Source organism: Ahaetulla prasina, chromosome 1 (genome assembly GCF_028640845.1).
Source record: "Ahaetulla prasina isolate Xishuangbanna chromosome 1, ASM2864084v1, whole genome shotgun sequence".
Classification (NCBI taxonomy): Eukaryota; Metazoa; Chordata; class Lepidosauria; order Squamata; family Colubridae; genus Ahaetulla; species Ahaetulla prasina.
In genome coordinates this window covers 180,052,289-180,065,898 of record NC_080539.1, presented here as the reverse complement: position 1 = coordinate 180,065,898, position 13,610 = coordinate 180,052,289, and positions in this window count along the sequence as shown.

Genomic DNA, 13,610 nt, shown 5'->3' with positions numbered 1-13,610 from the left:
GAGCCACAGGGGCCCTTTCAAGGTCTAATCCATTTGAAATACATTATTTTTAACAGAAAGCCATTATACTCTTGTCTCATACTAACCTATGAAGGGCAACTTTTCTCCTGGTTTTATTTGCTACTAACTAGCTAAGACAAAGGGAAAAATAAAGGAACATAGAATAAACATAGAACATAGAATAACAGAGTTGGGAGGAACCTTGGAAGTCTTCTAGTCCACCCCTGCTTGAGCAGGAAATCCTGTACCATTTCAGACAGCTGGCTATCCAGTCTCTTCTTAAAAGCTTCCAGTGAGGGAGCACCCACAACTTCTGAAGGCAAGCTATTCCACTAGCTAATTGTTCTCACCATTAGGAAATATCTCCTTAGTTCCAGATTGCTTTTCTCTTTGGTTACTTTCCATGCATTGTTTCTTGCTTTGCCTTCTGTTGCTTTGGAAAATAGGTTGACCCCATCATTTTTGTGACAGCCCCTCAAATCTTGGAACACTGCTCTTCTTCACTGAAAAATGGTTGCAGGAATTAAAGATGATTAAGCCCCTTAATCATCCTTGTTGCTCTTCTCTTCACCTTTCCAGTGTCTGAACATTTTTTCTATATTGTGCTGACCAGAATAAGATGCAGTATTCAAAGTGAGGTTTCACTAAGGCTTTGTAAAGTGGTACTAATACTTCACATGATCTTGATTCTATCCCTCTATTAATGCAGTCCAGGGTTGCATTGACTTTTTTGGTTGCTGCTGCATGCTGGTGGCTCATACTTAAGTGATTGTTTACTAGGATTCCAAGATCCCTCTCACAGTTACTGGTAACCACTGCCTAACTCCCTCCAAGTGAGTGTAGTTCTTTTAAGGACTGCACATTGAATTCAATTTGTCAGCCAGTTACAAATCCATCTATCCCACATTTTTCTAGTTTACCAAAAAATTGGTTGTGGTCTACTTTGTCAAATGCCTTACTGAATTTTAAGTATATTATGTCCACAGCATTTTACTGATCCACTAATTTAGTCACTTGGTCAAAGAATGAAATAAGATTTGTAGGAACAATTTGGTTTTCACAAATCCATGTTGGCTTCTGGTTATAACTTTTTTTGCTTCTAGGTGTTCGCAGATTTGTTGTTTGCTTATCTTTTCCAAAATCTTCCAAGCTATTGATGTCAGGCTGATTAATCTGCAGTTTCCTGGATCTGTCCATTCCCCCTCCCCATTTTTGAAGATAGGAGCCACAACGACTCTTTTCCAGTCCCCAGATACTTTCCTGGTGCCCCCTAGTACTTTGAAAGGTATGGGTTGGGAGGCGTGGCCAGTGTCGTGACGAAACAACGCAAACCTTGGGAACTCCGGGAACAGCGTCAAAATTCTGTTCGATTTGGGGGTCCTCAAAATGACTGTAGTTGTCCTGGAGGGACAGCGAAGAAAAAAGGCACCAGCCGGTGTGAACAGGGAAGTTGCGAATTCCCTGCAGCACCAGCACCCAGCCTTTGAACCAACGATAAGGAAAGGCAGCCATTAGGAGCTGCCAAAGTCAGGACAGCTACACAAGAAGATTGAGCAGGAGAGGAGATCAGAACAGAGTGTTGTTACCGGATGAGCGATTGGCCAATTCACAGGTAAGAAGAAAAAAATACTTTTAAAGCTCAAAAAATTTTCCGGCTTGAAGTTAGTGGCTAATTGGCATGCAGAAACTTAAAGTGAAAGGAAAAAAATAGCAAAGAGGATCTATAAGGCAAAAACCTTAAAGAAATAACATTCCATCTGGATTTAAAATTGGTTTGGGAAGAAAATATAAATGTTATGTCCTCCTCGCCTCCATCCGAATGATGGCTTAATTAGCTGTCTCTTATCAGCTCTGGCAGCAAAAGAGCCAGCGTATGCCAAGAGCCCTCATTGGCTGCCAAGACGCTGGTGAGTCACAACCTTCAGCTCTAGTCAATCTGTGGATTTTCCTGATACAAAGAGACACACCAGCTCCTGCTGCCTTTTATATCCTGTGGTGTGTGTCTCCATGACTCACACTTCCTAGGCCTGCCCCTACCCTGCTTCTGTTGTTCTCTTCTCTCCTGCCTATGAAACCTGGGATTGAGCCAAGCTTGATTGCTGTCAGCTGGGTCTGCAGGTGTGGCCTGAGAGGGGAAAGAGTCAGGAGAAGGAGGCCTTGTTATCTCTTTCACTTGGCCTTCTTCTGGCTCCTGGAGCTGATCCAGGGAGCCCAGTGCTTCCGAGGTAAGTCCTGATGGCCCTTCCCCCTCACTGTCCAAGACACTTTCTGGCAGCAGGCCCGGCTCCAAGGCACTTTCGGGCATGGGGCCAGGTTCGGGGGCGGGAGCCACAACAATAAATATTAAAAGGAGAAGAAAATTGAGAGAAAGCATCTTTTGCTAACAAAAGGATTTAATAGAGGAAGAAAAAGGCATTGCTTTTGTAAATTAACAAGTGACATTTTGTGGCTAGGAATTGTGGATTGGAGAGAAACATCACTGGAGAAAGAAAAATGAGAGAAAGCATCTTTTGCTAACAAAAGGATTTAATAGAGGAAGAAAAAGGCATTGCTTTTGTAAATTAACAAGTGACATTTTGTGGCTAGGAATTGTGGATTGGAGAGAAACATCACTGGAGAAAGAAAAAAATAACATTGCATTGCTTAGGTCACTAAGAGAAAGAGAAACACTGAAGGAGTACTTGTTTGAACAGCTGTGACATAGCTTCAAAAGATTGGCAAGATCAAGATTGGAACTAGGACGACCTAGGAAAAAAACATTTGAACTGGCTTGCATTTGGAAATAGAAAAAAAAAGTGAGGGGGAGAGACAATATTTTGGACTTGAATTTGGACTATATATAAGTTAAAATAAATAAATTTAAAAAGCCCTTCTCCTTATATTGAAAATATGGAGAGTTGGGAGGATGAATATGAGGAACTATGGGAGATGCTTCAAATGGTGCGAGAATCCTTTAATGGAAATAAACAAGCAGAGCTGTGGCTTAAAAATAAAAAAAGAAATTATAAGGAAACGAGGAACAAAAATATAATGTTGAAAAAGAAATGAGTGAGGATAAAAATACAGATGATCATATTGGGATTGAAAGTGAAAGAATAAAAATGGAGAGGGGGAAAGATACTTTAAAAAAGGAAGGGAAAAGAAAGAAAAGATTGAGGGGGGAAATTAAAAGAGTGGAAAAAATAGATGATTACACTGGGATTAGCAGTGACAGAACAAAGAGAAGAGGAGGAAATGGAGAAAAATTGAGGGGGGAAATTAAAAGAGTAAAAGCTGGCGAAAGGAGGTGGAAAAGAAGATGAAAGAAAGAAAAAAAGAAAGAAAAAGAAAGAAAGAAAGAAAGAAAGAAAGAAAGAAAGAAAGAAAGAAAGAAAATAAAAGAACGGGAGAAAGGGAGAAAAATATTAAGAGATGGGATTTTGGAGAGACTGAAAGAAAATGGTTAAAAAAAGGAGAAAAATGAATAGTAGAAAAGAAATTAAAATAGTGGTAGAATTTTTTTGGGATGATGGAAATTAGGACAAATGTATAGATTATTGTAAAAGGGTAGTAAAAAAGGTTGAAATGAAGTGAATTAAAGGAGTAAAAAAAAAGAAGGAATACACTGTTTAATGTAAAATGGAGAAGTAAATGAAATGTGGAAGTTATAATGGGATATATTTTTTCTTTTTGTGTCTGAGAATGCATGGAATGAGAGTGAATTATAGTTGATGGTAAGGAAATAAAATTGAAAAGAAGGTAAAAAAGAAGTAGTACATTGTTTTAAAAGAAGGTAAAAAAGAAGTACATTGTTTTAAAAATAATAATAAATAGTCCAGCAGATGAAATGTAAAAAATAGTATGGTTTATAAGTGAAAATGATTGAAATTAAGATGTAAAAGGAAGTAATATTGAAATGTTAGTAAATAATGTACACTATTGGAAGAGAATAATAATTATTGAACGATGAACAAAACTCTAAGAAAATAAGAGGTGTAATATATTAATTGACTGTAAGATACAAATGGAATAAGATGAAGACAATGTTAATAACTAAAATATATGAGGGGCGGTTTGAGAAATATACTCAATAAATGAGAAAATTGGGGTTGTCTGGACACGAGAAATATTGAAATGAAAATAAATACAGCAATGGAGAGAGATAAGAAGAAAGAGAAAGATGGAGGGAGAGAGAAAGAAGAAAGGGAAGAGGAGAGGAGGAAAGGTAGAGGAAATAAGAGTAGGAGAGAAGGTTAGATAGGGAGGAAGTAGGGAGGAGGGGGAGAAAGGAAGGGGAAGTAGAGAAGGAACAGGAGAGGAGAGAAGAAAATAGGGAGGATGAAAGAAGAGAGGAAGAGGAATGAGAAGAAGAAAGGATTGCTGTGAAAAGGAAAAGATGAAATGGAAGAAAGGCAATTCCGAATATATTTGAATATATTAGGATAAAAATTGAAACAGTTAAAAAAAAGAATGAAAGATAATGAATACTAATAAAAATGGAGAAATTAGAACTTGAGGGCAAAAGAAGAAGTGACTTAGTGAAATGAGCAAGGAAATATTAGGATATGAATAAAAATTATGAAAAGAGAATATTCTGGCAAAAATTGTAACTAAGTAAAATATATTTGAATATATTGAATTGTAAAAGATACGATATGGCCAATACTCTGTTCATAAATCCTGTATGTGTGTAGGGGGGGGGGATTAAAAAAATCAATAAAAACTTGTTTTTTTATAAAAAGAAAGGATGGGTCAATAGTTCTGAAATAACATCTGCCAGTTCATATACATAAATATGTTTTTCTTTGTCTCAGCAATTTGACATGTTTTGTTCTCTGTGTGTTTCTTTCTTTTTTTTCCAATTAAAACTTTTTAATTAATTTATCATAGTATAAAATACAATGAAAAAGAAACATAAAAAAGTAAGAAGAGAGGAAGGGAAAAAAAGGGGGGTGGGTTTAGTGTAATGGGAGAAAAAAAGGAAAAAGGCACCAACTTCCAAACTTCTTTGGCACAAAGATAACAACTACAACAGTTTTGCTTTTACACAGCAATATGTACAAGCTATTTCTAAAGCAATAAGCCTGTCTGATTGTTAAAAACAGAATCAAAGTTTCATTTTTTTCCTCATTGCAAACACAAAATCGGAAACAGTTTCAAACTAGAAACAAAATTAATTATAATCTGTTATTTGGATAAAAGAAACATTTTAACCATCTCAGCTTCCTCTGCTGTGGGGAAGGATATATCATTCATTCTCATATTTTCAAATCTAGTCCATAATATTTTACCAACTTTAAAATATTGTTCAGCATTACTTTAAAAAACGGACATATTTCTTACACACTAACATGTCCTGTGCCTTGTTATTATATTTGTTCAGGAGTAAAGTACACTGGATAACATTGAAACTACCATCTGAAATGGGTTTTCTGCCTAAGCAGGGGTTTGGATTAGAAGACCTCCAAGGCCCCTCCCAATTCTTTTTGAAAGACAAACTCTTTTTTTGTCTTTTGAAAGACAAAATAAACAAGTATAAAAGGTGGAAAGAGGGGAACATAACAAGGGGAAAACAACTCAAGAAGCTTGGGAAATTTTGAAAAAGTGAGATTATAAAAGCCCAGGCTAACACAATACCAATGTAGAAGAAAAATTATAGGTCTCAAAAGAAACCAGCATGGCTGCATAAAGAACTCTCTGAAAAATTGAAAGACAAAAAGGACAAGTATAAAAGTGTAAAGAGGCACAAATAACTAAGGCAGAATATCAGCAAATAGCCCGAGCCTGTAAAGATGAAGTGAGGAAAGGTAAGGCTGACAATGAACAAAGCTTGTGACAAAAGTAAAAAAATAACAAAAAAAGCTTCTTCCAACATGTTAAAAACAAGAAAAAAGTCAAGGAAACAATTAGTCCATTGCTGGGATGAAGTGGCAAGAAGGTGACAAGCAACAGGGAGAAAGCAGAACTACTTAACTCGTTTTTTGCATCTGTCTTTACACAAAGAGAAAAACAGTCCAACCTATCAAAAACAGCACCACAAAAAACAGATTAGGAACACAAGTTAAAATAGTGAAAAAAATGGTAAGCGAACACCTGTCTACCCTAGATGAGTTCAAATCACCAGGACCAGATAGATTACACCCCAAGGATCTGAAGGAACTGGCAGATGAGATCTCAGAACCACTGAACTATATCTTTCAAAGATCCTGGAGCACCAGGGAACTGCCAGAGGACTGGAAAAGAGCTGATGTAGTTCCCATCTTCAAAAAGAGGGAAAAAATAGATCCAGGAAACTTCAGACAAATGATTATCCAATCTGTTCTGTTCTATTTTGCTCTTTTATTTTATTATTCCTATCTTGGTGGATTTATATATAAAGCTGAACAAAAATGGTAATACCAGCTAAAGTTCCCCTACCTCCCATCCCCTTTAAACTTTTCTATACACATTGAAAAGCATCAGAGTACACATGAGACTTACCTATGCAAATTACCAAGATTTGTCCAATCTCAACAAATTTTAGCAAACAGCATTTATGCTTTTTAATCATCAGGCTTTACTTCTATTGTTGTTCTGTAACATCCATCATGTGTAGATTTCCTAAAATGGGTCCTGGATCTCAGGAAATAGCAATACTACTTAGACTTATATACTGCTTCACAGTGCTTTACAGCACTCCCTAAGTGGTTTACAGAATCAGCATATTGCTCCCAACAAGCCAGGTCCTCATTTTACCAATCTCAGAAGGATGGAAGGCTGAGTCAACCTAGAGCCTGGTGAGATTCGAATCGTCAAATTAGGCAGGCAGCAGAAGTAGCCTGCAGTACTGCATTCTAACCACTGCACCACTACAGCTCTGGGAAAGATTGGGGGAGGTTTTATTCCAGAACTGCCCCTTTTCACAAGTCATGTTTTTGCAAGAATAAATAGTAATAATATTAAAATTAGATCAGTCTATTTCATTTCCTTTTAGTGAGCAGTTTTCTGTAATAATTACAATGATATCCACAACTGAAGAGATGCAAGAGATACAAAAGAGCTGATGTTTCAATTTTCAAAAGACGGGGGGAAAAACAGACCCAGGAAACTGTAGACCAAACAGCCTAACATCAATACCTAGGAAGATACTGGAAAAGATAATAAAAAAACAGATCTGTCAACATTTAGAAATGAGTAAAGTAATAACTAGCAGTCAGCATGAGTTTATTAAAAACAGATCATGCCAAACCAATCTTATTTCACTCTTCAACATAGTGACTAAATTAGTAGACCAGCGAAATACTGTAAACATTATACTTAGACTTCAGCAAAGCATTCAACAAAGTAGATCACAGACTACTTAGACTATTTCTTGGTAAGCTAGAAAAAAGTGGGATAGAGAGCATCATCACCAGATTGATTCATAACTGGCTGACAAACTGTACTCAACGAGTAGTTTTTAATGGTTCTATGTCTACATGGAGGGAAGTAAGCAGTGGGGTACCACAAGGTTCCAGTACTCTTCAATATCTTCATAAACAACTTAGATGAAGGAATAGAAGGGGAACTTACCAAATTTGCAGATGATACTAAGCTGGCATTAATAGCCAACACCCTAAATAATAGGCTCAAGATCCAGATTGCTCTTGACAGACTTGAATACTGGGCCCTAGCTAACAAAATGAAATTCAATGTAGAGAAAAATAAAGTCTTACACTTAGGCAAGAAAAACCAAAAGTACACATATAGACTGGGTGAAACCAGGCTTAATAGCAATAACTGTGAGAGGAATCTTGGAGTCTTAGTGGACAACCAGTTAAATATGAGCCAGCATATTTAGCAGTGTGCAGCAGCAGCCAAAAAAGTCAATGCAATCCTAAAATTGTATTCCTCTGTATTAACTGCATCCAGTTTTGGTCATGACAGTATAAAAAAGATGTTGAGTCTCTAGAAAAGTACAGAGAAGAGCAAGCAAGATGATTAGGGGACTGGAAGCTAAAACTTACAACGAACGGTTGCAAGTCTAGTGAAGAGAAGGACCAGGGGAGACATGATAACAGTGTTCCAGTATTGGAGGGGCTGCCACAGAGAGGAGAGGGTCAAGCTATTTTCCAAGGCACCCAAAGGCCAGACAAGGAATAATGGATAGAAACTCATCAAGGAGAGATTCAACCTGGAAATGAGAAATTTTCTGACAATGAGAACAACCAACCAATGGAACAGCTTGCTTTTGGAAGTTGTGGGAGCGTCATCACTGGAGACTTTCAAGAAGAGATTGGACTGCCATTTGTCAGAAATGGTGTAGGGTCTCCTGCTTTGGTGGGGGGGAGGTTGGACTAAATGACCTAAAAGGTCCCTTCCAACTCTGTTAATCTGTTAAAGCATGTATTTCAAAGCACTGCATTAGGCATAACCCGTCTACTTTTTCTAGCGAATCATCAAACCATCTATATAAGAGAAAATCTCCGATCTTTGCTCTAGTTTTCTCTCTCCTCCTCAGAAATTTTATCTGAACTTTTCTAACAGTATGTGTTGTTGTTGTTGTTATTAATTGTGAAGTTGTGTCTGACCCATCATGACCTCATGGACAACATTCTTCCAGGCCTTCTATCCTCTACCATCCTCTGGATCCATTTAAGCTCACGCCTACTGCTTCAGTGACTCCATCGAGCCACCTCGTTCTCTGTCGTCCCATTCTTCTTTTGCCCTCAATCTTTCCCAGCATTAGGCTCTTCTCCAGTGAGTCCTTCTTTCTCATTAGGTGGCCAAATTATTTCAGTTTCATCTTCAGGATCTGACCTTCTAAAGAGCAGTCAGGGTTGATCTCCTCTAGAACTGACTTGTTTGTTAGCCTTGCAAGTCTTCTCCAGCACCAGAGTTCAAAGGCCTCAATTCTTTGGCTCAGCCTTTCTTATGATCCAACCTTCACAGCCATACATTGCAACTGGGAAAACCATAGCTTTGACTATACGCACTTTTGTTGGCAGGGTGATGTCTCTGCTTTTAGTCCGCTGTCTAGATTTGCCATAGCTTTCCTCCCCAGAAGCAAGCGTCTTTTAATTTCTTGGCTGCAGTCCTCATCTGCGGTGATCTTGGAGCCCAGGAAAATAAAATCTGTCACTACCTCCATTTCTTACCCATCTATCTGCCAGGAATTGAAAGGGACGGATGCCATGATTTTAGTTTTCTTAATGTTGAGTTTCAAGCCAACTTTTGCACTCTCCTCCTTCACCTGCATCAAGAGACTCTTTAGTTCCTCTTCGCTTTCTGCCATTAGAGTGGTATCATCTGCATATCTGAGGTTGTTGATATTTCTTCCGGCAATCTTAATTCCAATTTTTGATTTATCTAGCCCTGCCTTTCTCATGATGTGTTCTGCATATAAGTTAAATAGGCAGGGTGATGGTATACAGCCTTGTCGGACTCCTTTCCCAATTTTGAACCAATCAGTGGTTCCGTGTCCAGTTCTCACTGTGGCTTCTTGACAGGTTTCTCAAGAGACAAATAAGATGGTCTGGTACACCCATCTCTTTAAGAGCTTGCCATAATTTGTTATGATCCACACAATCAAAGGCTTTAGCCTAGCCAATGAAGCAGAAGTAGATGTTTTTCTGGAACTCCCTAGCTTTCTCCATGATCCAGCATATGTTGGCAATTTGATCTCTAGTTCCTCTGCCTCTTTGAAATCCTGCCTGTACTTTTGGTAGTTCTCGATCCACATACTGCTGGAGCCTAGCTTGTAGGATTTTTAAGCATAATCTTACTAGCATGTGTGAAATGAGTGCAATGGTGTGATAGTTTGAACATTTTTGGCATTGCCTTTCTTTGTAAATGGAATGTAAACTGACCTTTTCCAATCCTGTGGCCACTGCTGAGTTTTCCAAATTTGTTGAAAAATTGAATGTAGCACTTTGACTGCATCGTCTTTTAAGATTTTGAACAGCTCAGGTAGAATACTGTCTTCTTCACTAACTTTGTCGTTGCTCAGATTTCCTAAAGCCCATTTGACTTCACATTCTAGGACGTCTGGTTCAAGGTCAGTGACCGCCCCCCCCCCATTGTGGTTATCAGGGATGTTAAGCTCGTTCTTGTTCTGTGTAATTTTGCCACCTCTTCTTAATCTGTTCTGCCTCTGTTAGGTCCTTGCCACTTTGGTCCTTTATCATGCCCATCTTTGCATGAAACGTTCCCTTCATATCTCCAATTTTCTTGAAGAGATCTCTGGTCCTCCCTATTCTATTGTTTTCTTCTATTTCTTTGCACTGTTCATTTAAGAATGTATTCTTATCTCTTCTAGCTATTCTCTGGAATTCTGCATTCAACTGGATGTATCTTTCTCTTTCTCCCTTGCCTTTCACTTCCCTTCTTTCCTCAGCTATTTGCAAAGCTTCCTCAGACAGCCATTTTGCTTTCTTGCCTTTCTTTTTCTTTGGGATGGTTTTAGTTGCTACCTCTTGTACAATGTTGCGAACCTCCATCTATAGTTCTTCAGGCACTCTGTCTATCAGATCTAATTCCTTAAATCTATTTGCCACCTCTACTGTATATTCATCAGGGATATGATTTAGTTCATACCTGAGTGGCCTGGGGCTTTTCTCTACTTTCTTCAATTTAAGCCTAAATTTTGCAAGAAAAAGCTCATGATCTGAGCCACAGTCAGCTCCTGGTCTTGTTTTTATTGACTGTATAGAGCTTCTCCATCTTTAGCTGCAGAGCACATAGTCAATCTGATTTCTGTGTTGACCATCTGGTGATGTCCATGAGTAGAGTCATCTCTTAGGTTGTTGGAAAAGAGTGTTTGCTATGACCATCGTTTTATCTAGACAGAATTCTATCAGCCTATGCCCTGCTTCATTTTGTACTCCAAGGCCAAACTTGCCTGTTATTCCGGTTATCTTTTGGCTTCCTACTTTAGTATTCCAATCCTCCACAATGATAAGGACATCATTTTTTGGTGTTAATGCTATAAGGTGCTGTAGGGCTTCATAGAACTGGTCAATTTCATCCTCTTCAGCACCAGTGGTTGGGACATAGACTTGGACTACTCTGATATTGAATGGTTTGCTTTGGATTCGAACTGAGATCATTCTGTCATTTTAGGGATTGTATCCCAGTATTGCTTTTCCTACTCTTTTATTGATTATGAAGGCTACTCCATTTCTTCTGAGGGATTCTTGCCCATAGTAGTATACCTGATGGTCATCTGAATTAAATTCACCCATTCCTGTCCATTTTAGTTCGCTGATTCCTAAGATGTCGATGTTCAGTCTTGTCATCTCTTGGTTGACCACGTCCAGCTTACCTTGATTCATGGATCTTACATTCCAGGCTCCTATGGAGAAAAAATCTTTACAGCATTGAACTTTCCTTTCACCACCAGATACATCCACAGCTGAGCGTCCTTTCAGCTTTGGCCCAGTCGCTTCATTCTTTCTGGCGCTGCTAGTACTAGCCCTCCACTCTTCCCCAGCAGCATATTGGACACCTTCCGACCTGAGGGGCTCATCTTCTGGCATCATATCTTTTTTCCTTTTTGTACTGTCCATGGGGTTTTCATGGCAAAGATACTGGAGTGGGTTGCCATTTCCTTTTTCAGTGGATCACGTTTTGTCAGAACTCTCTGCTATGATCTGTCCATCTTGGGTGTCCCTGCACGGCATAGCTCATAGTTTCATTGAGCTACGCAAGCCCCTTCACCACGACAAGGCAGTAATCCATGAAGGGGAGCAGTATGTAGAGATGGGATTTACAAAACCTTTGAAAACAAGTTTAATTTATTAGAACTGTGCAACAATTCAAAAACAGAAGATTTTAGGAAGATATTAATATTTTTTGAGCCTTTGTGGTAAATGTTTTAAAAGTTAGGGAATTCATCAAATGGAATCAAACAATTCATATTTCTGAATTCTAGATCACATGGCTGCTGACCTAACTCAAAATAGAGAGCTATTGTAAGTGACACCATCAAAAGATCCACTACTGCCATAGTGGTGTAAACATCTAAACCACATCTTTAGTCAAGGAAAGACAGAATGAAATTCCTAAGAGTACAAGGCTTGGGAACTTCAGCAACGACCAATCATCTGGCCATAGAGCAAAGCAAATTAGGTAGTGAAGCTGATGCATAGCAGTATACAAGCAGCACTCCCATCTGGCTCACCTTTACAGATGGGATCTTATGGAACAGCGCCCTGGGGCTCTAGCATGGCAATAGTTACAGACCACATCCTGCCCTGGAATGTGAACTGATGATCTACTCAGGTGATTCACATATCTATGAGTGCACCCTTCCCACAACATAAACCCCCCGCCAATAATGCATGCCAGTCAGTCTTATTACACCTTCAACTGGCATTGGGAATCAGCAAGAAAACACGGGGCCATGAAAGCTAGGATGCAAAGTCTTGTGTGGAGTGGGAAAGCAGAAGCGGCTGGAATGCAACAATGATACCAAACACTAGGACAGCCTTCTCCAAGAGTGATCAGTTGCTGTGTCTGATTATATCTTCCCATGCTTGTCATCACCATGATGTTTTATTTTTTATTTATTTATTTATTTTTGTCACACAGTATATATAAGCATAAGCATGAAATAATTATACAATATATAAGCATATATTTGAGTATGAGTATGTAATAACTATATAATTGGAAATAACGAAGGAAAACAATAGGACAGGAACGGTAGGCACACTTGTGCTCTTATGCACACCCCTTACAGACCTCTTAGGAATGGGGTGAGGTCAATGGTAGATAGTTTTTGGTTGAAGCTTTTGGGATTTTGGGAAGAGACCACAGAGTCGGGTAGTTTATTCCAAGCATTAACAACTCTGTTACTGAAGTCATATTTTCTGCAATCAAGATTGGAGCGGTTAACATTAAGCTTAAATCTATTGTGTGCTCGTGTATTGTTGCAATTGAAGCTGAAGTAGTCTTCGACAGGAAGGACATTGTAACAGATGATTCTATGAATTAAACTCAGGTCATGTCGAAGGCGGCGTAGTTCTAAATTTTCTAAACCCGGGATTTCAAGTCTGGTGGCATAATGTATTTTGTTGTATTCAGAGGAGTGGAGAACTCTTCTTGTAAAATATTTCTGGACACATTCAATTGTATTGATGTCAGAAATGTGGTATGGGTTCCAAACAGTCGAGCTGTATTCAAGAATTGGTCTAGCAAATGTTTTATATGCTCTGGTTAGTAGTGTAGTGTTTTTGGAGAAAAAGCTACGCATCTTTCATTATAAGATTAGGTTTACAACTTTTAAAGCCTTTTTTGCGATGTAGTTACAATGGGCTTTGGCACTTAGATCATTTGATATGAAAACTCCAAGATCTTTAACAGGGTGGGGGGTCATCAGTAAGGTAATGTCCATCAAGCTTGTATTTAGTATTTAGGTGCTTTTTTCCAATATGTAAGACTGAGCATTTGTTGGTTGAGATTTGGAGTTGCCAAGTTTTAGACCATTCAGATAAGAAGTCCAGGTCTTTTTGGAGGATAGCTGTATTGTTGGTGTGTTAAATAGTTTGATATCGTCAGCAAAGAGACCACAATTACTTATAATATGGTCACAGAGATCGTTAATGTATAATATGAAGGGTGTTGGTCCAAGAACGCTGCCTTGGGGAACGCCTCTATTGACAGGAACAGGA